The 27,994-nt window shown below is 35.2% G+C and overlaps 1 protein-coding gene and 1 non-coding gene across 5 annotated transcripts in view; one reads left to right on the top strand and one right to left on the bottom strand.

Moving 5' to 3' along the window:
• The window catches only part of Mbd5 (methyl-CpG binding domain protein 5), a 142,061-nt gene that overhangs the window by 43,306 nt on the left and 70,761 nt on the right, over positions 1–27,994 (top strand). For all 4 annotated transcript variants that reach the window (XR_016537261.1, XM_090342858.1, XM_090342856.1 and 1 more), the window contains exon 2: positions 15,796–15,925. The gene's annotated coding sequence lies outside the window, so the exon portion shown is untranslated. The remainder of the gene's footprint in view (positions 1–15,795; positions 15,926–27,994) is intronic.
• On the bottom strand, positions 22,557–22,662 carry LOC150056390 (U6 spliceosomal RNA). Its single transcript, XR_016537358.1, has one exon. It is a non-coding gene; the product is annotated as a U6 spliceosomal RNA (small nuclear RNA).

Raw genomic sequence — 27,994 nt, 5'->3', positions numbered from 1 at the left:
GCACAAAGATCCAGGTTTGATTCCTGGATACCACATATATAGAAAAAAGCTGGGAGTGGTGCTGTGACTCAAGTGGTAGAGCTCTAGACTTGAGGAAAGCCCAAGGACAGTGCTCAGGCTCTGAGTTCAAGCCCCAGGACTAGCAAAAAAAAAAAAAAAAGCCCATAATCAGAACAAACAGATTTATACTGTGTGTGTGTGTGTGTGTGTGTATGTGTGTGTATGTGTGTGTGTGTGTGTGTTCTATGCCATGGTTCCCATAACTACTTTTACAATGAAGGCACAAATTGATTCTATTGCCCACTAAAGCTCTAATGTTGCTCTTTTATAAATACCCAGCTCTATCTTGCTGTTACCTCACCTCCATCCCTAAACCCAATTATAACAATTAACTTGTCCTTCATGTCTAATATTTTTCATTTCAAAAATGTTATATAAAAGAAGTCATTGAGTATGTAATCTTTTAGGATTGGCTTTCTTCACTCAACATAATTCCTTGGAGATTTATCTAGAGTAAATCTAGAAACTTACTGATTTTTTTTTCTCCTTATATGTTTTATTTTCCTGCTTCTTAGACACTGTGGGTTTCTTCTTGATTATCCTGGGCATTTTCCAGTGACTCTAAATATTCTGCAGCTTTGATCTAGGATATATGCAACTTACTTAGAAAAAAATCTGGTACTTTCAGATCTTGCTCTTAAACCTGATGGGACTGGGCCATAGTCCTGTTTAGGTTAAGCCTACTTAGCCACTGAATAAGGCACTCATGAGTATTCTGCTCTGTATCCATTAGTTGTGAAGTGTTTTGCTTTCTATCCCTGTATGAATACCATTCCATCTATCCATATGGGTGATTCTTTCATTATCCTCATTTCCTTCATGTAGTTATCTGAATCCTCAGAAGTATCCTTGTACATAGCTCAGACCATAGATACATAAGGCCTTATAGGATGAGGCCAAATTAATGGACCTTCAGGACATGGAAACAAGAGCTTATTTATAAGTGACTGTTGTTCTTTATGTATTATGTCTTTCTCTTTTCTCTTGTGTTGCCCTTTGGTTAATCTCATATTGTTACAGTATCTCACTTTGTTACCTGGTATATTATATAAATGTTTACTTGTTTATTTGAAATAGGAGGGGAAAAATGAGGAGAGAGGGAGGGAAATGGGGACAAAAACATAAGAAGGGATATCAATGAGTGTGAAGTAATGCACCCTCTATCTGGCAAATATAACTGTAACCCCTCTATACATTGAAATAAAAAATATTTAAAAATTTGGAAGGAGAGAGATTATGAGTAAAGTCTTTGTAAAGATTCAAAAAAATTTGCAATAGAGCAAAACCTAGATACATAGGCCATACAGTAGGATGCTAAATGAAAGGACTTCTAGGATATAGAAACAAAAACCATATAATGAGTGACTGTTGTCCTTAATGTACTATGTTATCTCTCATCTCTTTTGCTGTCCCTTGGTTATCTCATATTGTTATAGTATCTCACTTTGTTATCTGATATATTGGATATATGCATATTTGGTTATTTAAAATTGGATGGGGGGGAAACAAGATGAGGGGTGGAGGGATGGAAATGGGGACCAAGACATGAGAAAGGGTATCAATGTCTGTGAAGTAATGCACCGTCTATCTGGTGAACCTAATGTAACCCTTCTATTAATTACGATAAAAAATATTTGAAAAAAAGCATTCTTGTACAAAACTCTGTATTTCTCTCTGTGTGGTTCTTTTTCCTGCCATTTGGTCCTGTAAATTCACATCATTTGGTTCCCTCTGAATCCTTAGATGAATTTCTTCAACCTAGTGGGTGGTATCTACTGACCTCCAACCAGGCGCACCCTCTCTGCATGCAGTTTGGAAATTCATTGATGGCAGTAAGCCAGAGAAGTTTCAGAACTCATCTCATTTATTTCCTCCTCCAGACAGATTATTGTTTCTCATTGGTATGCCTGGTATAGTTTGTGTTCAGGGAAGATATTTCTCTTGAGTTTTTCGTTGTTGTTTTGCTTTGTTTTTGTTTTTTGTTTTGATTCAGGCAAGAAAGTAAATTCTGACCTATTTCCTTCACTTGACATGAAGCTAAAGTCTATGATTTTTCCCCTCATCAAATTTCATATACAGTACTGTTTCTTTACCTTGAGAATATAAACAAAATTAATATTTCCTGTATTTTCACTTTATTACTCAAGTGTCAAAGTTAATCTTTCCTGTTATTCTTTTTCACTTATGAGTTTTTAAGGTTCATACTTTCATGATTTTTGAAGCTTACTTTCCTTTCTTCCTTTCTACTTTCCTCCTTCCCTCTCTTTCTCCCTCCCTCATTCACTCTCTACCTTCCTTCTTTCCTTCCTTTATTTCTTTCTTTATTGTGATAGTCCTAGGGCTTGATCTCAGGGTTTGGACACTGTTCCTAAGGAATTTTTTATTTTTTATTTTTGCCTAAGGCTACTGCTCTAATATTTAAGCCACAGATCTACTTCTCTCTTTTTGGAGTCTCACATGCTGTAAGTGCCTCATACCTATAATCTTAGCTACTGAGGAGGCTGAGATCTGAGGATCATGGTTCAGAGCCAGCCCTGGCATGAAAGTCTGTGAGACTCTGATCTCCAATTAACCACCAGAAAACCACAAGTGACACTGTGGCTCAAGGAGTAGAGCAATTTCCTTGAGCTGAAGAGTTCAGGGACAGTGACCAGTCCCAGAGCCCTACAGCTGATGCACACACACACACACACACACACACACACACACACACACACACACACACACACACACACACACAGAGTCTCACAGACTTTCCTGTTCTGGTTGGCCTGAAAATACAGTCCTCAGATCTCAGCCTCCTGAATAACTAGAATAACAGATATGAACTGCTGGTGCTTAGCCCACTTTAATATTTTTCTCACAAACCTTTTTATTTTCTTCCTCCCTTCTTTTTCTCCTTTGCCTCGTTTTCATTAAATAAATATATTTTCTGAGATGCTGTGCTTTGTGCTGAAAATAATGTCATGAGAAGTGTAAATAACATCTTTGATATCTTTAAAATCATAAAATAGGAGAAAGTAATACATACATAAAATGGTTATAGCTAGTAATTTTTCTGCTATCAAGAAAATGTTGTGCATTTTGAGGTGATATTTAAGCTAAAATATTGCATTCAGTATCAGAACAGTATTTCCTCTAGTACTAAACAGGATGTTGCTGAGTAATCTACCCTAGACTGCATGAGCTGTAAAGTAATGAGCCATCTCAGCCATTAGAAAAACTAGAGCTGTGCAGGAAGAGAGAACCACAACTGTAGTGGCTCTGAGACAAAGTATGTTTCACTTGCCGAAGGTCAGAAAGGACAACATGACTAAAGAATAATCTTTGAAGAAAGCAGCACAATATAAACTCAGATGTCAAATCACATAGGTGTAAAGGGCTAAATCTTAGGTTATATCTCTCCTCTTCTCTTACTTTTGAAACTTTTTTCTTTATACCTGACCTAGTTAGAAAACTCACTTTGTTACCACCCTTGCTGAACTTATATATTAGTCTCTGTGTGTGTCTGTCTCTCTCTCTTTCCTTCATTTTAGATTTGTTGAATGTTCAATCCTTATTTATTATAACAATTGCTAAACTTTCCTTGTATTCTGCGTACCAGATCTAGCCATAAACTTATACTTTACTTGGAAAAGTTTAAAATACTTTACTTGGAAAAGTCTTAAACAACTGTGTGACCACTTTCCCTCTGTATTTCCTGAAATCTTATATCTTATAATCTTTAAAAAGAAAACCATGAAAATCCCAAACACATTCTTTACGGAAATTGAAGATACAATCCAGAGATTCATATGGAACAAGAAAAGACCTAGAATAGCCAAAACAATTCTAGGCAAAAAGAGCAATGCTGGTGGTATTACAATACCAGACTTCAAACTCTACTATAGAACCATAATAACAAAAACTGCTTGGTATTGGCACAAAAACAGACCAGAAGATCAGTGGAACAGAAGACCCAGAAATAGAACCATATACCTATAGGCAACTTATATTTGACAAAGGAGCCAAAGATATACAGTGGAACAAACACAGTCTATTCAATTATTGGTGCTGGCAAAACTGGGCAGCCACATGCAGAAAACTAAAAATTGACCCTAGCCTTTCGCCATGCACAAGCATAAACTCAAAGTGGATCAAAGACCTCAACGTCAGACCGGAAACCGTGAAACTGCTACATGATAGAGTAGGATACACACTGGAACTCATAGGCACAGGCAAAAGATTCCTGAGCAGAATCCCAGGGTCACAACAGATTGGAGAGAGACTCGATAAATGGGACTACCTAAAAATAAAAAGTTTCTGTACAGATAAAAACATAATCGCAAAAGTAGAGAGACAGCCAGCCAACTGGGAAAAGATATTCACCAACAATACATTACCAGTTTTTAATCTAGTCTTCAAGTGTTACACAAGCTGTTTTCTTTCCTTGGAATGCTTCCCTACCAGTCCTCTTCTCAACCCCTCCTGCTTAAATATCACCTCCTCAGGGAACAATTATTTTTTTTCCTTTTTTTTTTTTTTTGACAGGCCTGGTGCTTGAACTCAGGACCTGGGCACTGTCCCTGAAAATCTTGCTAGTACTCTACCAGTTGAGCCACAGCGCCATTTCCAGCCTTTTATGCTTACTGAGGAATTGAACCCAGGGCTTCATGCATGCAAGGCAAGCACTCTACCACTAAGCCACATTCCCAGGCCCAAGAGAACACTTCCTAAGATCTTACCTACCCCTCATGGTTATGCCTCCTGGACCCTTGTTTACTTTCTTTCATCACATTTCATATGATTTGCAATTTTTTTCATGTATCACATTTTTTAGTATTGTTGGTGTTTCTCATCTATACCCACCCCTGCAATATAAGCTTCTGGAGGTCAGGATCTGATTTCTCTGGCTCCTTACAGTATCCTTAGAACAATGACTGATTGATACAAGACCCTAATGAAAGATTAAAATAATTTCATTCAAGTTTAAACCTAGTTCATATGTCTTAATAGATGAAGAAATAAACAGAAACGACATCACAAAACAGAATAAAATTAATAGTAGTCCAGGAATTTGAACTTGAGCTTGGTAGGGACGTTATGCTACTGAGCCCACACCTCCAGCGCCTTACTTTTGGATAGTTATTTTAAAGGTAGAGTCTTAGTAAAATTTTCTATCCAGCTTGTATCCTCCAAATCTCATCCTACTGAGAAGATAGGTTTCCAGACATGAACCGTTGATTCATTTCATATCTTTGTTAAAAATAATTTCAATTTTAATTATTTGTAGCAAACTTGATGTTGGAAGATTAATAAAGACTTGCTAATGTCAAATGTCTTAATGGGTCTATGTTATATTCATGTGAAATATATTGAGACTACCTAGAATTTTCTTAGAAAAATAGAATTTGTGTAGTAAAGGAGTGCTTGGAATATCTGATAAAGCTCTGATTGAAAACATGATATAATATTTTTCTTTATAATGCAGGATTAGTCATATAATACTACAAAGTAGTGTCACTTTTACTATGGTATCTAGCACACTGTTTAAATATTTTTAACTTTTTTTTGTCTTTTCCTTTTTGGTACTAGGGATCGAACCCAGGCCATTGCACTTGCTAGGCAAAGTGCTTTGCCACTGAGCTACATCCCAGCCCTAAATTTTTTTTTAAATATTGTCTTTTTTATTGTCAGTATAATGTATAGAGTGGTTAGTAGGTGTATTACTTCTCTCACATTGATACCCCCTTCTCATGTCTTTTTGTCCCCATTTCCATCTCCCACCTCCTCCCAATCATCTTGTTTTCCCCCTTCCCTTTCCTATTTCAAATAAACAAATAAGCGTATATACAATATGCCAGGTAACAAAGTCAAATACAGTAACAATATGAGATTAACCATAAGGGCAAAATAGAGAAGAGAAATAATAGTTCATTAAGAATAACAATCACACATTATATAGCTCTTGTTTTCATATCCTAGAGATCCTTTCATCTTGTCTCATCCTATATGACCTTATGTATCTAGGTTTTGAGCTATTGTAATCCTCTGCTAGGAAGTCCTAGACGTGTACTAATTATTACAAATGAGGGAAACCATTGAGCCTATGTTCCTTTGAGTCTGGCTTACTTCACTCAATATGATTTTTTCCAAGTCTTTCCATTTCCTTACAAATGGGGTGATGCCATTCTTTTTGATGGCAGTATAGAATTCCATTGTGTATGAATACCATATCTTCTTGATCCAATCATCTAGTGAGGGGCATCTGGGTTGGTTCCATATCTTTGCTATGGTAAATAGTCCTGCAGTGAACATCGTTGTGCTAGTGGCTTTAGTATGAAATTATTTCTAGACATTTGGGTAAATGCCAAGTAGTGGAATTGCTGGGTCATATGGGAACTCTATGAGGAATCACCATAGTACTTTCCATAGTGGTTGAGCAAGTTTACACTCCCACCAACAGTATAGTAGTGATCCCTCCTGGCCACATCCCCGCCAGCCTCTGTTGTTATTAGATTTCTTGATCATGGCCATTCTAAGTGGGGTGAGGTGGAATCTCAAAGTTGTTTTGATTTGCATTTCTTTTATGGCCAGAGATGTCAAGAATTTCTTCATGTGTCTATAGGCCATTCTTATTTTTTCTTTAGGAAAGTCTCTCTTTAAGTCTTTAGCCCAACTTTTAATGGGATTGTTGTTTATTTGAAGATTTGTTTTGGGGAGATTCAATTTTTAGCTGTAGATATATTTTAGATATGAGTCTTCTGTATGTTGTATGCCTAGTGAAGATCTTCTCCCACTCTGTGGGCTTTCTATTTAATTTGCTATCTGTGTCCTTTGCCTACAGAAGCTCTGCAGTTTAATGCAGTCCCATTTGTCCAAGCTTTCTTTAATTTGTTGTGTTTCTGGGTCTTTATTAAGAAAGTTTCGACCTATGCCAGGGAACCCAAGTGTGTCTCTTATTCCTACCTGTAAAGTTTCCAGGGTATCTGTTTTTACCCCAAGGTCTTTGATCCATTTGGAATTAATTCTGGTGCAGGGTGACAAGAAAGATCCAACTTTAGTTTTCTGTAGGTGCTTAACCAATTCTGCCAGTACCATTTGTTAAAGAGGCTGTCTTTCTTCCATCCTATTAAAAAATATTATCTTTTAAAGTGTGTTGCATCTTGTTTTGGAATATGTTGTGTTGAAGTAATTGTAGTTAAAGTATTCAAATTGCCACTGCTGTTGTCTGTTGACAACTGTTGTTAAAATGTTAGCATTATTGCTAATATGTCTTTAAACTTACATAATTTTTGTTATCAGTAAGAAATAGATTTAATATCTAAATTTGGAGTGTGATGGCTTCAAGATTATCTTACATTTTTCGCCAAATTCTTTTTGTTGGTTTTTTTTTGTTGTTTTTTTGTTTTTTTGTTTTTGACAGTTGGGACTTGGACTTAGGGCCTGAGCACTGTCCTTGGACTTTCTCAAGGCTAGAGCGCTACCACTTGAGCCTCAGCACCACTTTTGGCTTTTTTTTCTATGTATATGGTACCGAGGAATTGAACCCGGGTCTTCGTGCATGCTAGGCAAGCACTCTACCACTAGGCCAAACTCCCCGCCTGCCAAATTCTTTCTTTTTGCATCTTTTGTTTTTAGCATGAAAATTTATTGTTACATTTTGTAGTTGCCTGCTGTGTTTAATAGATGATTTATATATAACTTTTTCTGAATCCATGTTTCAATAGCTATCAATACTGTCTACCCATAAACTAGAGTTAATATATGCTCCCAAATATCCTGTAATCTATTTTAAAGATTGTTAGGAACTGATTTGTTAGCTGATTCACTAGTCAGACTCGTCATTATTTATCTTGAGAATTACAAAAATAAAAATATATCCCAATAGATCTTGAAAGCAAAATGCTGCATTAAAGAGTAAAATGTTCATTTGGTACCTATATATAGTTAGAAATAAAGATATCTTTGTCTTTTTATTCTGTATCAGTTGCCATGAGAATGTTTTCATTATCATTAGGTTGATTTATCCAGAGACAAAATTACTTGCAGCATTTTATCTCCCAATGTTTAAAGCTTTCTAACCCAACTGTAGTGTTTTAGCCTCCAACTCATTCCACATTCCCAAGAACTTTTATAGGCTGAGTATTCTTCAAAGTCAGATATAACTCATTAAGTTGTTCATTGTTATCATCGAGTCCTTGCCTTGCTTTTTTTCTCTACTGGGGCAGAAATAAATGTTTAAGCATTTTAGTAACCAAGGATAAACTCTAAATTATATGCTAAAGAATACCAGGGAAATTTACATAATAAATTAATTCAAATGCTTTCTTAAAATTTCTGTTCACGGAGAGGGGGGGAGGGAAATGGGTACCAATACATGTGAAAGGGTATCAATGTATGTGAATTAATGCACCTTCTATCTGGCAAATATCATGTAACCCTTTTACTAATTACAATAAAAAAATGCAAAAAAAAATTTCTGTTCACTGTTTTGGAAATTTTTGCTATGATATACCAAAAATTCATGTTAGCAAGCATAGAAAACTAGTATCTAGTTTGAATACATGGGCTTCAGATACTTCTAGATTAAATGTTAAATTTTATGCTTCTAAGGAAATATACAATTATGTAGATTGCCTGGAACAAACATAATTTTGACCTTTCTAAGTACTATAATTGTTCCATGTTACTTAAGTGGTTCTCTCAATGGTGTCCAAAATTATCCTACAGAGTTAAAGTGAACATGTCATGTATAATTTGTTTTTGAATACCTGGACATATAATAGATGTTTTTCAACTAGTATGTACTTTTAATGACTATAAAGATAAAGACAGACAAATGAAAGGAAGGTAGGAGAGAGAGAGAGAGAGAGAGAGAGAGAGAGAGAGAGAGAGAGAGAGAGAGAGAGAGAGAGAGAGAGAGAGAGAGAGAGATGATAGATAAACAGACTCATGCCTCGCAATCACTCAGCTTACTTGCCTGGTCTGTGCTCTGCCATTTGAGCTATGCTGGTTAATTCGAACATGTCTCTCTCAGGTTTTTCTGACCCAGGCTGACTGCAAGCTTTGATCCTCCAGGCCTCACTCAGCCTCCTGAGTAGCAAAGATTACAGATGGCAGTCACCAGCTCTCAACTCCTTACATACAAAAAACATTTTTACTAAGTAACCCAAAGAAAATCACCAATGTTATTTTATGTAAAGAGGCTCCCAGTTTCACCATTTTATGGGGACTGATAAGCTACAACCTTATGTGAGGTATTCAAATGTCACTTCCATGTTTTTATAGTCAGAAGATGTTCTTTTATTCACTTCTCTTCATTTAACATGAAGTCTTACATGAAATCTCTTAACTTACATGAAATCTCTTCACTTAACATGAAATCTCTCCACATTTCTACAAAATTATCTCTTCAAAGTATTAATCTCTTCCACAGACTAAATGCTTGATTTATTTACTCATTCTGTAAATTAACTTAGGCTCTTGTCAGTTTTTCACTCTAGTGGTCAAAGACTATTATTAATCTTAACTTTTTGTGCAGATATGATTTTTTTCTCCAGATATACTGAAGAAAAGGAATTATTGTTTCACAGAGTATACATATTTTAGATTTCTATAACTAATGATTCTAATGAGTAGGAAAAAAACAGTATTTTTAGTTTTTGTTGATCCTGGTTCTTGAACAGAAGTCCTGGCCTCTGTTCCTAAGTTTCTCTGTGCTCAAGGCTAGTGTTCTACTGCTTGAGCCACAGCCACATTTCTGGCTTTTTCTATTTATGTGGTACTGAGAGATCAAACCCGGGCTTCACATTTCCAGCCCTAATGTTTGTTGTATACATTTCTTCTAGAAGGCCATCATGAACATAATAAAAAGATATATATTTTTTATATTTTCAAAATATTTATATTTTAGCTTATTTTATTTAAATCACAAGTTATATGGAATGCATTTTTATGAATTTCATGACTTTTTTCCAAATTAGTATTCGATTGCTCTAACACTGTTTATAGAATTTGCCTTTTTTTTTTTCACTTCTTTAAAAATGCTACCGCTGGGGCCAGGAGTTTTACCTAGTGGCAGGAGTGCCTGCCTAGCATGTACAAAGATGCAGGTTCGATTCCTCAGTACCACATACACAGAAAAAAAAAGCCGGAAATGGTGCTGTGGCTCAAGTGATAAAGCTCTAGCCTTGAGAAAGCCCACGGACAGTGCCCAGGCCCTGAGTCAAGGGCTAGGACTGGCAAAAAAAAAAAAAAAAAAATGCTACCACTGCTTAATGCCAGTGACTCATGCCTGTAATCTTAATTACTCAATAGTCTGAAGAGTGAAGAATCACAGTTTCAAACCTGCCCAGGGAGTCAGAGAAACTCTCTCTCAAAAATTAATTAAAGTAATGAATGAGAAAAGAAACAAAAGTTGGGCTGAAAGTATGGCTTCTGAACATGCAAGTCAAACAAGAAATGTTAAGTTCCAGGACTGGGAGTTTGGCCTAGTGGTAGAGTATTTGCGTAGCATTCACGAAGACCCGGGTTCAATTCCTTGGTACTACATACTTAGAAAAAGCCAGAAGTGGTGCTGAGGCTCAAGTGGTAGAGTTCTAGCCTTGAGAAAAATCCAAGGACAGTGCTCAGGCCCTGAGCTCAAACCCAGGACTGGAAAGAAAAAAAAATGTTAAGTTCCCATGTTCAAGTCCTGGTACATAAATACATACACACACATATGCATGCAAACATACATACATACATTAAAAACATACCAAATATACACACAAACCACCATTATTTTGAAGTGAATTTTAATTCCTATTTCATTCTTTGTGCCTGTTTCTTTTTATACTATTTGCCAGTATCTACACTAATGCTACTCTTTTTAGAATTGAATTGAGCTGTTTTCCCTCTTTGTACTTGTATATTGTTTATATATTATTTGAAGTCTATCTCTTTCTCATTGGTTCTGTTTTCAGTTTAGGTTTTGACTTGTCTTTATCCTGTTAATCTACTATCAAATATTTCCTTTCGTTTCTTTTTTCCTTTCTTGTTTTCTTTACTTTAGAGACTACTCCTTTTTTTTTTTTTGACAAGAACCCAAAGGTACTTGAAAGAATGTAGAATTATTTCTGCATCTAAGTCCAAAAATTTTCAAGATTTTTAGAATTAGCCCTAAGTTTTCCCTAACTGACCTTAGTTTTTAAGAGACTATTGTTAAGTTTGGTTTTCTACATACTTTTCAGAGATACAGTCATTGACTTTTTATGGATGAATTGATCAATTTATGAAGTATTTTATCAAATTTCTAAATCAGACCAAAAATATGTCTGGCTTACAACAGAACTGATGTTGGAACTTATACAATTGATAAAAGTAGAGATAAACATTCTAACTGTTTTCAAAAGGAAATGCAGTTTTGATTAATTCAGTGATTTATTTTAGTGGAGGTCAGTTAAGTGTTCTCTGTAGTTCAGAGAACATCAGAGTATGTTCTTCGTGTAAATAAAGGAAAAAAACACAGAAAATCTATTCTACATCTGAAAATGTCATTATCAGAAAATAACTACATTGGAACAAAATTGCTTTTGAAAGTTCTGATGCCTATATGCCAACAATGGTTTGTTAGCAATGTCATGGATATTATTTACTAGAGCTGTTCTCAGCATGTAGCACAAATACTTACCTTGTAATGTGAAAATTGTCATGTTTTTTAAAGCTGTGTACTTGATACTAAAGTTGTTTTCTTCTGTCTAATTAGGTTGTTCCCTATTCTGTATTTAATTTCAGTAAATGTGTATAAAATTGAAATGAAAATTTTGAAGTCATTTTTATAAAGTCTTTCTTGCTTTTATAGCTTATATAAAAAGAATAGAACCAGGTAACACATCGAGTTCAGGTTTCAAATGTTTCCAAATGTTAGACAAAACGATTCAAAAATTTAAAACTATAAGAAAAATAACATACATATTCAAATGTGAATACCAAATTGTAAAACATTAGAAATCACAAAATATAAACTGTGCTGTTGGTCTGTAATTTTATGGACACTTGCTAAATCTTCCATGCTATTTTTCATATAGGCATTTGAGCTTCTTAGAAGTATTTCCCATTCTCATGGATGGGTTTAAATTAATATCATTATATTCTGCTCTTATAAAATGTTTATTTATAAATGAATATCCTTTCCTGTTTTGTATAATGGAAGCTCCCTTTAGACTTTATTTGACAGTAGTAGATAATGAAAATTTACAGATCCTGTCCCATCTATTAATTTTGCAAATAAAGCAATTGGTGTTCACTTTAAATGTATTATTCAGTTATACAACTGTAAATTCACAAATACTAAACTTTCTAACAGTGAAATCGCTGTTCTTTCTTTCTGTGATTTTTTCTTTTTTTTTTCTTTTTTTTTTTTTTTTTTTTGCCAGTCCTGGGCTTGAGCTCAGGGCCTGAGCGCTGTTCTTGGACTTTCTCAAGGCTAGAGCTCTACCACTTGAGCCTCAGCACCACTTCTGGCTTTTTTGTATATACTTGGTTCCAAGGAATCGAATCCGGGTCTTTGTGCATGCTAGGCAAGCACTTTAACCACTAGGCCAAACTCCAGGCCCTCTTTCTGTGATTTTTTAATATCAGCTTAGTTCCTTCTATATGTTAAAGCATTTATCATTTAGTAACATGGTCTGTATATAGGCATTATTTATTTTACATGCCATTGTCCATGTTCTAGGTACTACCTAGACTCTTAAAGCTGGAAATTTTCCTAAAACAAAAAATATATATATATTATATTCAATCTCATTCAATTTTGACTGAATACACACCTGAATTTTGCTATCTTGTGTGTATTTGTGTGATACTCTATGGTTTTTATGTATGACTTTTTTGGAGGAGGAGAGCAACAAAAGTTCTTTAGTGTTTTGAAAGGTGAGAAAAACTAGTTCAACATAGAGCATCTCATTTGTATGCTATGTACCTGACTATGTGTTAGCAGTGTCAAACACAAAGGTAAATGAAAGAAAGAATGAATATACCTTAGATTGGAATATAAAATGTAAGCAGATTATAAGCAGCATTAGGATAAGGGAAGAATAACTCCAAGCAGGTGAACAGAAGCTGGCTTCATGTATGTAGGTAATCTGTTTCCAGGGAAAACACGTTCATAAGCGGGGAGTGGTGAACATCAAAATCATTTCCAATAAACTTTTGTGCTCCTGGATACTGTAGTGTCTTGGGAGAAGGCATCAGCAGCTGATTGAAAAATGGAAGGGAAGTAATGGAATCTGAGGAGTTCTTATTTTAAGCCTTAGATATTTTTCATGCTCTCCCTTATTCTTATTCTTAAGTGTGTGTGTGTGTGTGTGTGTGTGTGTGTGTGTGTGTGTGTGTGTGTGTGTAGACTGTATTTTATTCTTCCCTACTTCATGGTTTCTAGCTGAATTCTGAGCCTGACAAGGACTAAGTGTATGTGTATTGATCAATTGTGCTCATTCAACAGGGATTGCAACTGAAGCATGTGTGTTGTTGTATGTTGCATGAGAAGTCAAAAAGATTTGTTACAATTCCATCTTAAAGGAGATACTGAACTCAAAGAAAAATCTAGCAAAGATTTTAGGCTGTAATGACGACTGTGCTCATAAAGGTTACTTTCTTATCTGAGACAGAAAACAGCAAGATAAACTCTGTCTGTGTGTGTGTGTGATCATGATAACTCGTGTGGAGAAAAATTGCATGTAAAGTGATATAAATTATTAAAGCTGGAAGAAGAAAGTAAGGTTACTTAATTTTTCCTGTCTTAATGTCTTCAATTCCTGAATAGAAAAAATGAAATTGCCTGTCTTATCACTTTTATAGATACTAAATTAATTTACATATATAAAGAATTCCATGTGGTTCCTAGAAGATGGTAGCATAAAAAATGTTTTGGGGTGGGGGAGATTCTTTTTTCTTTTTTCTCTTTGTCTATCATGGGGCTTGAACTCTGGGCCTCACACTGTCCCTGAGCTCTTCAGCTAAAGGCTACTATGCTACCATTTGAGCCACAGTACCACTTCCTGTTTTCTGGTGGTTAATTGGAGATAAGAGTCTCAGGGACTTTTGAGCTAGGCTGGCTTTGAACCATGATCCTCAGAGCTCAGCCTCAGTAGCTAGCACTACAGGCATGAGTCACCGGCACCCGGCTAGCATAAATATTAACACTATGTCACATTTTGCTAAAATAACATTACCACCATAGTCATTTTCTTTTCTTTACTTTCAGATTTCTTTTATGATTAAAGAATATATTTTCCAATAGTTTGAAAGTGCCTTATCTAATCTCTTTAACCTCTGTCTCACTTCTTTTGGCTTTTGCTTTCAATGTACTCACATCCAAAATTCATGTTTTATTGAAATGAATCATCATCTTTTATAGTACCTTTTCTAGATAATACTATTAGCTTCTCTAGATGTCCAGTCATCATTTTTTATTTTAGGCAGTAGACCTATCCATATCTTCCTGTGGAAAATATTTATTAATGCTTCATCACTTATCACATCTCAAGGTTAAAAGTTCTGACAAAATGAGAATTTTATGTTTGCATACTAGCTAAAAATGAGTACAGTACTGGAAATGTTATTCACACACAGAAATGTAAGGTATTCTACATTAATCTTTTAAAACAGAGATCATTTGAATGGATTAGGTGGCATTTTTAACTCCTTTGACAATCTTTGTTTGTCAGTCTAACCTTTGTCTCCCTACGTGTATCTTGTCCCAATTATCACCACCATCTTTGAAAGCTAAATTAACTCTTCATATTCATTTAGCATTTAACAACAAGGACAAAATAATAAGTTAAGAATGATATGCTGGCATCCAAAGCCTTCCAAGGTGAGGAAGTACCTTGTGGGAAAACGATCATCTAGGATGTAGGCCTTAGTCCCTCCCACTTAAAAACTTGATTCTGCCATTGCTGCCATAGTAGTGGGCCTCTGGGTCTGATGTAGCCCATCTATAATTACTTAAGGAAAAAAGTTATTTCTATGCCAAGTAATTTGGTTATATATTTATTTTCTATGAGTTAAGGATTTATACCGGCCATCCAGATCATGAATCTAACTTTATCAGAGTATGAAAAGCATCAAACAACCAAAAGGTTGTCCATTGACTATAGAAACAGAAAAAAATATGGTAAACAATTTCAAGGCCATTTTACCTAAACTGAAGAAGAGCCTAATCACCCGACAGAATATACCAATGTCCTCTTGAAGGCTAGGGGAAACTAGGGTAAGGGGTTCAAAGGTATCAAGTCCACCTTCGAAAGACCTTCTGAAAGGTTTTTCTTACTTGATGAAGTAAAATCTGGAGAGGTGGGGGTGTAGAACAGTAGCATTTTAAATGCCTTAATAATGAGTAGATTGTACAATTTGGTTTCACAATTCTTTTATCCCAAACTGAGTTCCTGAGATAATAATAAGGTGATATTGCTAATAATGGTGCAAAAGGATTGAAATCTAGTTAGTGTTCTCTGTACTCTGTCCTCTAACTCAAGGATCACCAGTTTTCCAGGACCAATTCACTTGTATGAATAAGGTACTTGTGTGTTTGTTGTTTTATCTGCCTTATGCAATCACATACATACATAATTAATAATGCATAATCATCAATTTCTATCCTTTTAAAGAAAGTATGAAGTACAGATTAAATGATTAGTGAAAATGTATTGTCCCTCTTATCAAGGGACAGTGTGTCTTTCCACTCTTATCTCAAGGTCCTTTCTGTTCCAGAAATTGGAAACCCCAATGCCTACAGAGGCCAGACTGGTGGGAATGAAGCAGGAAGCCACTGCAGTGAATTGGAAAGCCAAGTCCTTTCTGGAGGAGCAGCCACTGCTCTGTTTCAGATAATTATTGCAAGGTGAGAATGTTGGCCTAGTGATACCACATTGTCAAGTTTCTCAGGTAAAGAAGGAAATGACATTTTTCATGTAAAATCTGTTTAAGTAAATATTGTCCATTATCTCTCCCATATTATAATTGTTTTATTTTATTGCTCAGGTGATTATAGAGGGGTTACATTAGTCAGTTGGTTACATTGGGTACATTCCTTCATGAACTTTGATACCCCTTCCCATGCTTTTCTCCCACTTTCCCTTCCTCCACCCCCTCCCAATGATCTTGATTTTCCCTATTTCAAATAAACAAATAGATGTGTATACAATATACCAGATAACAAAGTCAGATATAGTAATAACTTGAGATAGACCATAAGGGGAAAAAGAAGACAAAAGAAATAACTTCACATAGTACGTTAAGAACAGCAATCACACAATAAATCTCTTATTTCCATATCCTGTAGTTCATTTCGCTCGGCCTCCTCATATGCCCATATGTATATAGCTTTTGAGCTATAATGATCTGCTAGGAGAATCCTAGATGTATACTAATTATTACAAATGAGGGAAACCATGGAGCCTGTTTCTTTGGCTCTGGCTTACTTCACTTAATATGATTTTTTTCAGGTCTTTCCATTTCCTTACAAATGGGGCCATGTCATTCTTTCTTTTTTTTGTCAGTCATTTTTTTTGTCAGTCATGTCAGGCCTACACCCTGTCCCTGAGCTCTTCAGCTCAAGGCTACCGCCCTTTCCTTTGAGCCACAGCGTCACGTCCACTTTTCTGGTGGCTAATTGGAGATAAGAGTCTCATAGACCTTAGTGCCCAGGCTGGCTTTGAACTGCGATCCTCAGATCTCAGCCTCCTGAGTAGCTAAGATTGCAGGTGTGGGCCACTGTGCCCAGCTGCAATGTCATTCTTACCGATGGCAACATAGAATTCCATTGTGTATGAATACTAAATCTTATTGATCCATCTACTGAAGGGCATCTGTATCTTTGCTATGGGAAATAGTGGTGCAATTAACATGGTTGAGCTTATCATAAGGGAGCTCTATCACCATACTGCTTTCCAGAGTAGGTGAACAAATTTACATTCCCACTAACAGTGTAGTAGCGATCCTTCTAACCACATCCCCACCAGCATCTGTTATTATTTGATTTCTTGATAATGGCCATTCCAACTGGAGTGAGATGGAATCTCACAGTAGTTTTGATTTGCATTTCTTTTATAGCCAGAGATGCTGAGCCTTTCTTCATGTGTCTATAAGCCATTCTTACTTCCTCTTCAGAGAAAAGTCTCTGTATGTCTTTAGCCCACCTTTTAATGGGATGGTTGTTTCTCTGAGGATCTGTTTTTGAGAGATTCAGTTTTTTCAGCTATAGGTATCTTTTAGATATGAGGCCCTTGCCTATTGAATGGCTACTGAAAATCTTGTCCCACTCTGTGGGCTTTCTGTTTAACTGGCTAAATGTCTTTTGCCAAACATAAGCTCTGCAGTTTAATGCAATCCCATTTGTCCAAACTTCTTTAATTTGTGTTTCTGGGCCTTTATTAAGAAAGTTTCAACCTGTTCCTTAGTGTATCTTCTATTCCTTCCTGTAAAGTTTTCAGGATATCTGCTTCTTCCTCAAGGTCTTTGATCCATTCCTACATTATAATTTTGTTTTCAGTTGTATGTTATTGTTGAGGTGATGTATAGATGGGTTACAGTTACATTCATCAAATAATGGGTATATTACTTATTGACTTGGCTTACAATGGCTTAAAGACTTAAATGTAACACATAAAAATACAGAAGACTAGAAGAAAACATAAGGTATAATCTGTAAGGAATAGATTTTTTTAATATAATCTCAAAAGCATAGGCAACAAAAGCAAAAATAGAAAGATGGGATCACATAAGAATGGGAAGTTATTCTACAGCAAAAGAAACAGTCAACAGAGTTAAGATGCAACTACAGAATGAGAGAAAACACTTGCAAATTCTACATCTGTCAGGGCTTAATATCTAAACTGAAAAAACTCACAGCTCAAAATAAAATAAAATAACCAATCTTAAAAATAATTAAAACTCGGAAGTAGTGCTATGGCTCAAGGGGTAGTAGCCTTGAGCTTAAGAGCTCAAGGACAATGCCCAGGCTCAGAGTTAAAGTCCCACAACCAACAAAAAAAATGATCAAAACTTTAAAGACATTTCTCAGAAAAGTCATGTATATATATATATATGAATAATGCAAACATGAAGAAATGATAACCACTAATCGAAAGATGTAATTCAAAACCACAACAAACTATTGCTTTACTCCAATAAAAGTGTCTGTTACAAGACAAAAGATATCTAGAGTTGGTACTGATGTACAGAAAACAGAACTTTGAACACTGTTGTTGGAAATGTAAACTAGTGTAGGTATTATAAATAATAGTCTGGTATAGTTCCTCAGAAACTAGAATAAAATTGCCATATGATTCAGCACTCCCATTTCTAGGTATGTGTCACAAAGAAATGAATCAATATATTGTAAAAAACATTTGCACTTCCATGTTTAATGGAATAGTAAAATAAAAATTAAAAAAACTATGTTAAGTAAAGTAAGTCAGTTCCATAGAAACAAAGGATACCCATGTTTTGTCTTATATATAGTAGTGAGTGGGACAAGAAATGTGGCTTAGTGGTAGAGTGCTTGCCTAGCATGCATAAGGCCCTGGGTTCGATTCCTTAGAACCAAATAAACATAAAAAATAAATTTTTTTAAAGTAAAAAATAAAATAAAAATACTGGAAAAAAAATACTGGGCTAGAGACTGGGAATTGGTAGTGTGCTAGCATTGATAAATCCGAAGGACAGTGCTAGGACCCTAAGTTAAAGACACTGGGGGGAAAACAATATGTATATGCATATTTTAAAAAATACTGGGTGGGGAGCCGGGAGTTTGGCTTAGTGGTAGATTGTTTGCCTACCATGCACGTAGACCTGGGTTCGATTCCTCAGTACCACATACATAGCAAAAAGCTGGAAGTGGTGTTGTGTCTCAAGTGGTAGAGCTCTAGCCTTGAGAAAAAGTTCAAGGATAATGCTCAGGCCCTGAGTTCAAGCCCCACGACTGGCAAAAAAATACTAGGTGGTATGTAGTAACCAAAATATTTAGTAAATTAATACAGTAGATACAAGGAACTGAAATAATGTAATTTCTTAGAATGGCAAGGTGAAAGTTCAGCAAAACAAAACAACAGGAAATGAGGTTCTCAAAAGGGGCAGGGTTGGGTCAAGGGAAAAAGGATAGACAAATAAAGAGTGGAAAATTCTATCAAAAATCCAGTGTCAATAAGGGAAAAGTGGGTTTAAAGGGATGGGTGAGAATGTTGAAGGGGTTGACACTGATACTGTATTCATAAACTGGCTTATTTAATGGCAACTCTTTTGTACAGCTACTTACAGATTTTTTTTACTTTATTTTTATTGTCAAGGTGATATACAGAGGGGTTATAGTTCCATACATGAGGTAGTGAGTACATTTCTTGTTGAACATTGTTATCCCCTCCCTTGTTTTTTTCACACTTTCCCTCCTCCCCAATCACCACATCCCCACTCACACACGTTGTAAAGTTCATTTCTCACATATTGCCTAGTGAGTATGGACGTTGTAGGGGTTTACAACGTGGGTCTTTTGTTTCACCATTTTGTTATTCCCCTTCTCTTCCCTTCCCTAATTCAGATAAACGTTTATACAAGACCCAGGGTACCAAAATCTCCTCCCCTAAAAGGAGAAAAATAAATGGAGTTTAGAGACTCAGTTTTTAAGTTAAGTTCCTGCATACTCATTGCACAACTTTTTTGATGCACAGATGCTCTTGGTCAGTCCTGTGTTACTATCTGTTATGTTTAAATTTTAGTGTGACTTGAATATTTTCTTGTTCTTAATTTTCTTAAAATAATACCTCTCAAAAAGAAATGCTCAGGTATGGTGGTTTAGGCCTATAATCCTAGCTCCTCTGGAGACTGAGCTCAGTGTGGAAATTGAAAGACAGCCTGGGCCACAGAGTCTACCTGACTCTACCTCCAGTTAAGAGTTAAAAATCCGGGCCAGGAGTTTGGCCTACTGGTAGAGTGCTTGCCTAGCATGCATGAAGACCTGGGTTCGATTCTTTGGTACCACATACTTAGGAAAAAAAAAAGCCAGAAGTGGTGCTGAGGCTCAAGTGGTAGAGTTCTAGCCTTGAGAAAAATCAAGGACAGTCCTCAGGCCTAAGCTTAAATCCAGGACTGGCAAAAAAAAAAAAAAAAAAAAAAAAAAAGAATTAAAAATCCTGAAGTGAAGTGAAGGTGTGATTCAAGTAGTTGTGTAGTAGCCAGGAACAGAAAATCAAGTGAAAGCTTGAGGCCCTGTCCTTTCAAACTCCAGTGCCAGAAGGAGAATAAAAGTCAATTGGTCAATGTATTTAATTTTGGTGACGAGGTAAAAATTTTTTGAAAGGCAGTGTCTTTACTGGCATGATGGGGAAAGCAAAGTATCCTCAGTAGCAAACTGTACTCAATGAATCCTGAGGATTCATAGTTTTATCTTAATAGTGGTCTCCACAGAACCATATCCCTGCAAGTACAAAGGCTCTACTATATATACACAATGAAATACTATTCAGTTGTTACAAAGAATGAATGCAGCAACATGGAGATAATTATGTTAAATGAAATAGGTCCTACATGTTCTGATTCACATGGAACAATAAAAATTGACTGATCTTATAGAAGTGAAAAGTATAAAGATCTGTTGTGCAATCTGACTGCAGTTAATTAAAGTATCTTGAATTCTTGAAAAATACAGATATTAGCTACTAAGTGCTCTCATCACAAAAATGAAAATTATGTTAGGTGATACATTTTTACACGCTAAATTTAATCATTCCACACCATACATACATATGTATATATGCCTCAAATATTGTATACATACAATGTTATTCTACAATTTAAATGTAACCTTTTAACTTAAGAAAAATAACTTAATTTTCAAGGTTTCTGGGGGAGAGATTAATTTGTCTTTATTAGGTACAGATAACTACAAACAGGTTCTTTCATCAGCTGCAAAATTAATTCTAGAATGGTGTACATTTTTATAGTAAAACAGTGTGCTATGCATATTAGCTATTTTGGAATATTGCAAACTTAAGCATAAAATTCACAATTATTTTGCTCTTTTACTGCTGTTTAAGGAGAAAAGCAATATTGATGTACTTCATTTTTCAGCAATAATTTGACCTGCATACGTTAAACTGTGTCTTACATGGCCAAAACACTAGTAATACAAAGATAAAACATGAAGAGCACCCCTTAAACTTGCTTACTTTACTTTTCAATAAATTATGCAAATGCAAACAAGCATTTTTAATCAATATTACTCAAAAGAAATTTCATGCCACAGTAAAACACAGATAACAAATTGTGCTGAAATATCTGGAATTAGTTTTAGTAAACTTCATTTTACATCTGAATTCTAGTGAGCTTATTATTTTATTGACATTCTAGAGAAACCTCTTACTTTTCAAAATAATTCTTTAAATTGTTCTTAGTATCTATATTTAAGACCAGAGATTGATTATTCACTTTCTGACTTAAGAAAGAAGGCATTTTTAACCTATAAACCCAGACCTTCCCCTTCCACATTTTTTTAAAGTTTCTAAAGTTATAGAAGCAAACTTTAACTTAAAATTCTGCGTCTCAACTGCTTTTTGTTTTTTATAGTCACATAGAAAGGAAAGGGAAAAGAGAAAGCTCAGCCCTGGTTTTTAACTCATATGAAAGAAAAAAAACAGACATTACAAAGGAGAATTACAAAAGGAACTTACTGTAGGCTTAGAAAGTCAAAAATTGGGAAGATGAGAGAAAAGTGGCATAGCGTGAAACAAATAGGAACTAGTTTAAGGAAGAAAAAAAGAAGCTAGACTTCATAAGCAGAAAAATAAGAGTGGCACCAGAGGCATTCTAGAAACAATCAACGATATTGCCTTAATTTTGCTTTCCAATATTTAGATAATGTAGGTTAATAGTTTACAACTCTCCATATCATTTCTGTACTTGTCTTAGCCAAGAGAAATAATACAGTACTGAGCACAAAGTTTATGATCATTTCCAGTAAAAAGCTCCCCTAATTCTCGTAAGGGTTTAGGAATCATTCATTAGCTTTTCTATAAATACAACCTTTTTAGAAATAATATTGTTTCTATAGAAGTATAACACATTTATTCCATAAAGAAATTTGAAAATGCAAGAAAGCAATCAAGAAAATATCACCTAATTGCCAAAGTCCAGAGAGAAGTAACGGGGAGGTTAGTGCTATTGTGTTCCTATATTGAAATCAATAGTGGCTTTTTTTTTTGGTCTTTATATATGATTCTATTCAATTTGTTCCTACTGAGCAACATCAAAGCTCCAGAGATCCTATTGTGCTATAGGGACTGGGTAAAGCACAGCAAGGGTTCTGGCTTCCCACCCTTCTATTCTGAAGTGGGAGTGGTTTGAAGGATCTGGTCTTTGGGCTCTCTGATGGGGAGAGCCCATAGTAGGAACTTCTGAGAGCCAGTCTTAGCCATTTGCTCCCAAGGCAGCACAATCTTTACTGTGATGCCCAGCCAGCACACCCCGTCTGATCAGTACATGAAAATACGATACGCGCCACAAATTGGCATATTTTCTTATCCAGGGACCATCCTATTCTTCTCCATATCATTTCAATTTCCATACATATGCTGCTAAAATGAGAATAAATAACATTTCTAAAAATCTAGATTATCATGTTAAGAACATTTTCTTTTACCTAACAATATCATTGTTCTTCCTAGGTGCTATGAAATTTTCCCTAGTGTGATTTGAACAGCTATCTGTAGCTAACCATTTGGATACTATATCTAGACAATTCCATATCAATTTATTTTTTCTTACAACAATCCTATTGATACTGTGGGTGGGTGGCATCTTAGTCTGGCCTCCTCTTCCAGCTCATCCCTATTCTCCATTGTGCTTGCTCTCATGCCTGGGCCCCAGCTGGCTACACTGGATAGCTGGACTTCCCTCTGTTCACAGAATTTTTCCTCAGAGGAATTAGTTCAGGTGGGAATGGCAATGATATTTCAATAAATGAGAGCAGAAGACGCATGGTATCTTGGGATTTAGTATCAAAACTTGAGTAGTATAACATCTATTATATTCTATTGGTCAAAGCAAATTACAAGTCAAGCTAAAATTCAAAATGAGACTCATAAATTTCACCTCCTAATGAAAAGAACTGCAAGATATTTGTGACCAACTTTAACCTTGAATTCTTTGAAGGCTTCTGTGTGATTAGGCATTTATCTCTCTGAGCATAGAGAGGGGCAGAGGCTTTTATCTCCAGTATGAGGTCTGGCCTCACTCTTGGGAGCCCATCCTATATGTTCAGAGTTTGAGAAGACGTAGACGTCAGATGAATAGACCCTCAGCCATTTGTTGTGAACTCTTGCACTTTACTGCACTGGAAGGGCAAGAACATGTGGAAGTGGAGAACTGTGGTTGGCAGAGAAAAAAGGATGTGCTTATTAAAGGTATTCTGATGCAACCATAGGAAACAACTGATTATGTTTGGGTACTACAGTGGATATAACTGCAAAGTATGTTTTGGAAGAGGTTACTATCTAGTGATCACACAAATTAAGTGAAAATAACAACCGGAGAGAAAAATGGGCTAATATAACTGCAAGGTAAGTATGCTCATAAGTAAAAGTGAGTGACTTGAATAAATATATGAAGGATGGATGAAACAGATGTGGGAAGATTGAATAGGGAAATGGCTAGGTGTTATGAAGAAGCTGTATGCATAATAAATATAAGAAGAAAAGATAAAGGGAATACGTTACTTAACAGTTTGTCTAACAAGAATAATTTAACACTAGCAAAAAAGTTATGGTTACATTCATTTATTATCTAATCAAGGGATAATTTTGTTATAGCCACTGAGATATTACTCTCCAAAGTGCTAATAGTAATACTATTTTTCATCTAATCTTATCTGTTAAATATATGTGAGTTGTTCTGGAATTTAAGTATAGAAGCAAGTTTTACCTGAGATTCTCAATTAGAGAATATGAGCTATTTACTCCTGACAGTGTAAAAATGAAGGGACTTTTTGTTTATCTTCAAAACTTTCATGAGGAAAGTTTATAATCACACCATACAAAGAATAAGTGAATATTTAGATTTTGATCACATGTAAAATATCATGCTTAAACTCCATTCTTCTCGTGATAAATAATCATTAGATGTCAATCTGTGTCCACTGAACACAAGTTTAATGGGCATTTTAATAGAATTCGCTCATAGTATTACTACCTATTTTTTCTACTGTTTAGCAAGTTCATTTGACTTGATTCAGAAGAATTGATGACTGATCTTTAGAAAATTCATGAAGCATAGCGATTTATTTTGTTATATATCTAGTCTTCATGATGTTTAGGGTATAATTTTAAAATATTTTATAAAGTAATGAGTTTATTCATTGGTTGACAAGATTGTCAGTAAAGCAGATTGATAAAAAAGTCTATTGCATTAATTAGCAGGCCATTGAAATATGTTTAATTTTGTGTTGTTGCATTTATTTTAGGAGTTCCTTTATTAATTCATATAAAATGTATATATAACCACTTAATAAATAAGGCTGATAATTTGCAAATAAAACTTAAACATAGCATACAATGTTTCACAGAAACCCTATCATAATTTTTGTACAGTATACAATTTCAGAAAATGAATAAGCAGTTAAATATCTGTCAGGATTTTATTAGGACCGAGAATATATATAGAGAAAAGCTCCTGTTTTAAGAGTATCTACATTCCTATGGGGAAAGGTAGTCAATAAACAAGCCAGTAAATAATAAGAATAATAATAGTAACCAAAAAATAAGAATTATCAGTGAATTAACAGTATATGAGAGTGCCTTGGGTTTACATTATAGTTTTCCAGAGAACATTTAAATTGAACTTTGAATGGCAAAAAGAAGACATTGCAAAAAAGAAAATCAAGTCACTAAAATTCAATTCACCAAGAGCCAATTTACAATTGAAAAACATCAGGAAAAATAAAAATATTGGTGGAATTGTGAGACATAACTCTATCAGAAAACATGTGCAAAACCATGTAATAGTTCTTACTTTTATTGGGATTGTTATAGAATTATATATAAGTAAATACAAACTTAAGTCCAAAACATTAGGTCTCTGCTGAGACCTGAGCATTAGTGAGATACAGGTAGCTTTCATAACACAGTATCTTTTCTACTCTGTTTTTGTTGGACTTTAATGAAGGTAAACCAAGTTTCAGAGAGAAGGGAAGATTTGTAGAGTATGTAGTAGTTTTAAAGCAGAGAAATTTTAAAGTTTTGAATTTGGAATACAGAAGAAATAGTGCAGTTTTTATTATAAAAACTATAAAAATGAAACCTAATGGCAGCTTTGATAATTAGCCTACTTAAGAGATAATTATCAGGGCCAAGCTCTGTGGCTCACACCTGTAATCCTAACTACACAAGAGGCTGAGGACTGAGGATCAAGGTTCAAAGTCAGCCCGGGTACAAAAGGACCTGAGATTCTTATCCCCATTTGTTAAGTAGTTCACCTTCTATCTGGTGAGTATTATGTAACCCTTCTATTAATTACAATAAAAAGAAAAAAGAAAGTTAAAAAAAATAAAAATCAGATTGCCCACACAAAATTTACAAAAATAAAATTCACATTTTGCTTGAAAAAAAAAATGGGAAGTGGAGCTTGGCTCAAGGGGTATGGTGGTAGCCTTGAGCTGAAGAGCTCAGGGACCATAAAATAGATGAAAATAAATAAGTTTAAAAATCTATCAAATAAGGGCCAGGAGTTTGGCCTAGTGGTAGAGTGCTTGCCTTGCATGCAACGTGACCTGGGTTTGATTCCTTGGTACCATATACCTAGAAAAAATGCCGGAAGTGGTGCTGAGACTCAAGTGGTAGAGCTCTGGCCTTGAGAAAGTCCAAGCCCAGGATTGGCAAAAAATAAAAAAAAATAAAAATCTATCAACCCATCCAGCATTAAAAACTTATATTTTGGAAAAATATCTAATGTCACTTAAAACAGCTCCAAGACAAAAAGTTACAAATAATTTTCAAGTATCTGATGGATCCCTACAAAATATTCACAAAGAAAAAAATACACACATTTATGTATGTAAAATATTATGAATCAGTATGATTCATTTGAAGAGCAATTTCAGGGTCTGAACTGTTGAAAATGGGCAACCTCTACAACCCAAAATTAATATCCTCAGTCTGCCAGTTCATGAAAAGTGGTGGAGAGTTTAGGATTCTCCTAATAGAGGATCATAATAGCTCAAAAGCTATGTACATATATCCACATAGGATGAGGCTAAGTGAAATGAACTCCAGGATATGGAAACAAGAGGTTTATATTTGTGATTGTTGTTCTTAATGTACTATGTAAAGCTATTTCTTTTCTTTTCCCCTTAAGGTTTATCTCATGTTGTTACTGTATCTCTCTTTGGTACTGGGTATATTGTATATAGGTCTATTTGTTTATTTGAAAAAGGGAAGGTAAAGGAAAAACATGATGAGTGGGAGGGGTGCAGGGATTGAAAGTTGGAGAAAACATGAGAAGGAGTAACAATGTTCAAGAAGTAATGTACCCACTACCTGAGGAATGTAACTGTAATCCCTCTGTACAGCACCTCAACAATAAAAAATAAACAGAAGAAAAGTGACAGAGTGATACATTAGAATACCAATGAGATATTTAAAATTAATGGAATGGATCTTTAGATCTGCAAGAGACATATCTATGTACTTGTATAGACATATTGATATGGTTAAACCTCAACAAAAACATCCTGTAAAGCACTGTTGACTCTTTTAAAAGCAAGTTGCAAAAGATTTTTTCCCTCACATGTGGAAGCTGGACCTAAAAGATATACATATGCATCTATGTAATATATGTGTGTATGTCTATACACATACATGGGACTGTTTTGAGAGATTGGGGTAGGGGGGACAAGAGGAAAAGAGAATAGTAGTGGGTAAATAATATCACTATATATTACCTCTATGTATGAAAATGGTATAAGAAAACTCACTAAAAGCCACTGGATAATAGAATGGGAAGGGAATGGGAAAGAGTAATAGAGTAATGTAAAAGAGTAAAAGTTATTCTGCTTAATGATCAATATATGTGTAGGTATGAAATACCATATAAAAATCTTTTTAGAATAGCATCCACTTTATCAGATGAGTGCTAGATCATGTTTATGTTTAGGGGTAGGTGCAACTGAGTTAGGACAGAAAAAGTAGAAGAGGGTGAATATATTTGAAGAATTTTATATACATGTATGAAAATAGAGCATTGAAACGTGTCTACAGTGTTTTAAGATAGGAAGGAGGACAAAGGAGAAAGATGGAAGAGAGTATGTTTGATCAGAGTACGCTATAAACATACATGGAAATGTTACAATGAAACTCCCATTGGACAACTAAGATTGCTAGTAAAAATGAGTTTTGTTTTTGTTGTCATTTTTGTTTTTGTTTTTGCCAGTCCTGGGTTTGAACTCAGGGCCTGAGCACTGTCCTTGGACATTCTCAAGGCTAGAGCTCTACCACTTGAGCCACAGCACCATTTCTGGCTTTTTTTCTATGTATGTGGTACCAAGGAAACGAACCCAGGTCTTCATGCATGCTTGTTGAGGTTTTTCATTTGTTTGTTTTTTGTCAGTTGTGAGGCCTGAATTCTGAGCCTGGGCACTGTCCCTGAGCTTCTCAGCTCAAGGCTAGTGCTCTACCACTTGAGCCACAGCACCACTTCCAGTTTTCTGGTGGCTAATTGGAGATAAGAGTCTCACGGATTTTTTGTGCCCAGGCTGGCTTTGAACCGTGGTCCTCAGATCTCAGCCTCCTGAATAGCTCACAGGCGTGAGACACCAGCACCCGAATAAATATTGTTTTGAAAGAGTGGAAAAATTAAGTTTTAGAATTATGTAACATTTTAAAACACATGATAATTCAAGCTTAAAACCAAACAAATAAAAAAATAGGAA

This window comes from Megascapheus bottae, chromosome 12 (assembly GCF_031878675.1).
Source record: "Megascapheus bottae isolate mThoBot1 chromosome 12, mThoBot2.hap1, whole genome shotgun sequence".
Lineage (NCBI taxonomy): Eukaryota > Metazoa > Chordata > Mammalia > Rodentia > Geomyidae > Megascapheus > Megascapheus bottae.
The sequence above is the reverse complement of the archived record's forward strand: the minus strand, read 5'-3'. Positions and strand labels throughout refer to the sequence as shown.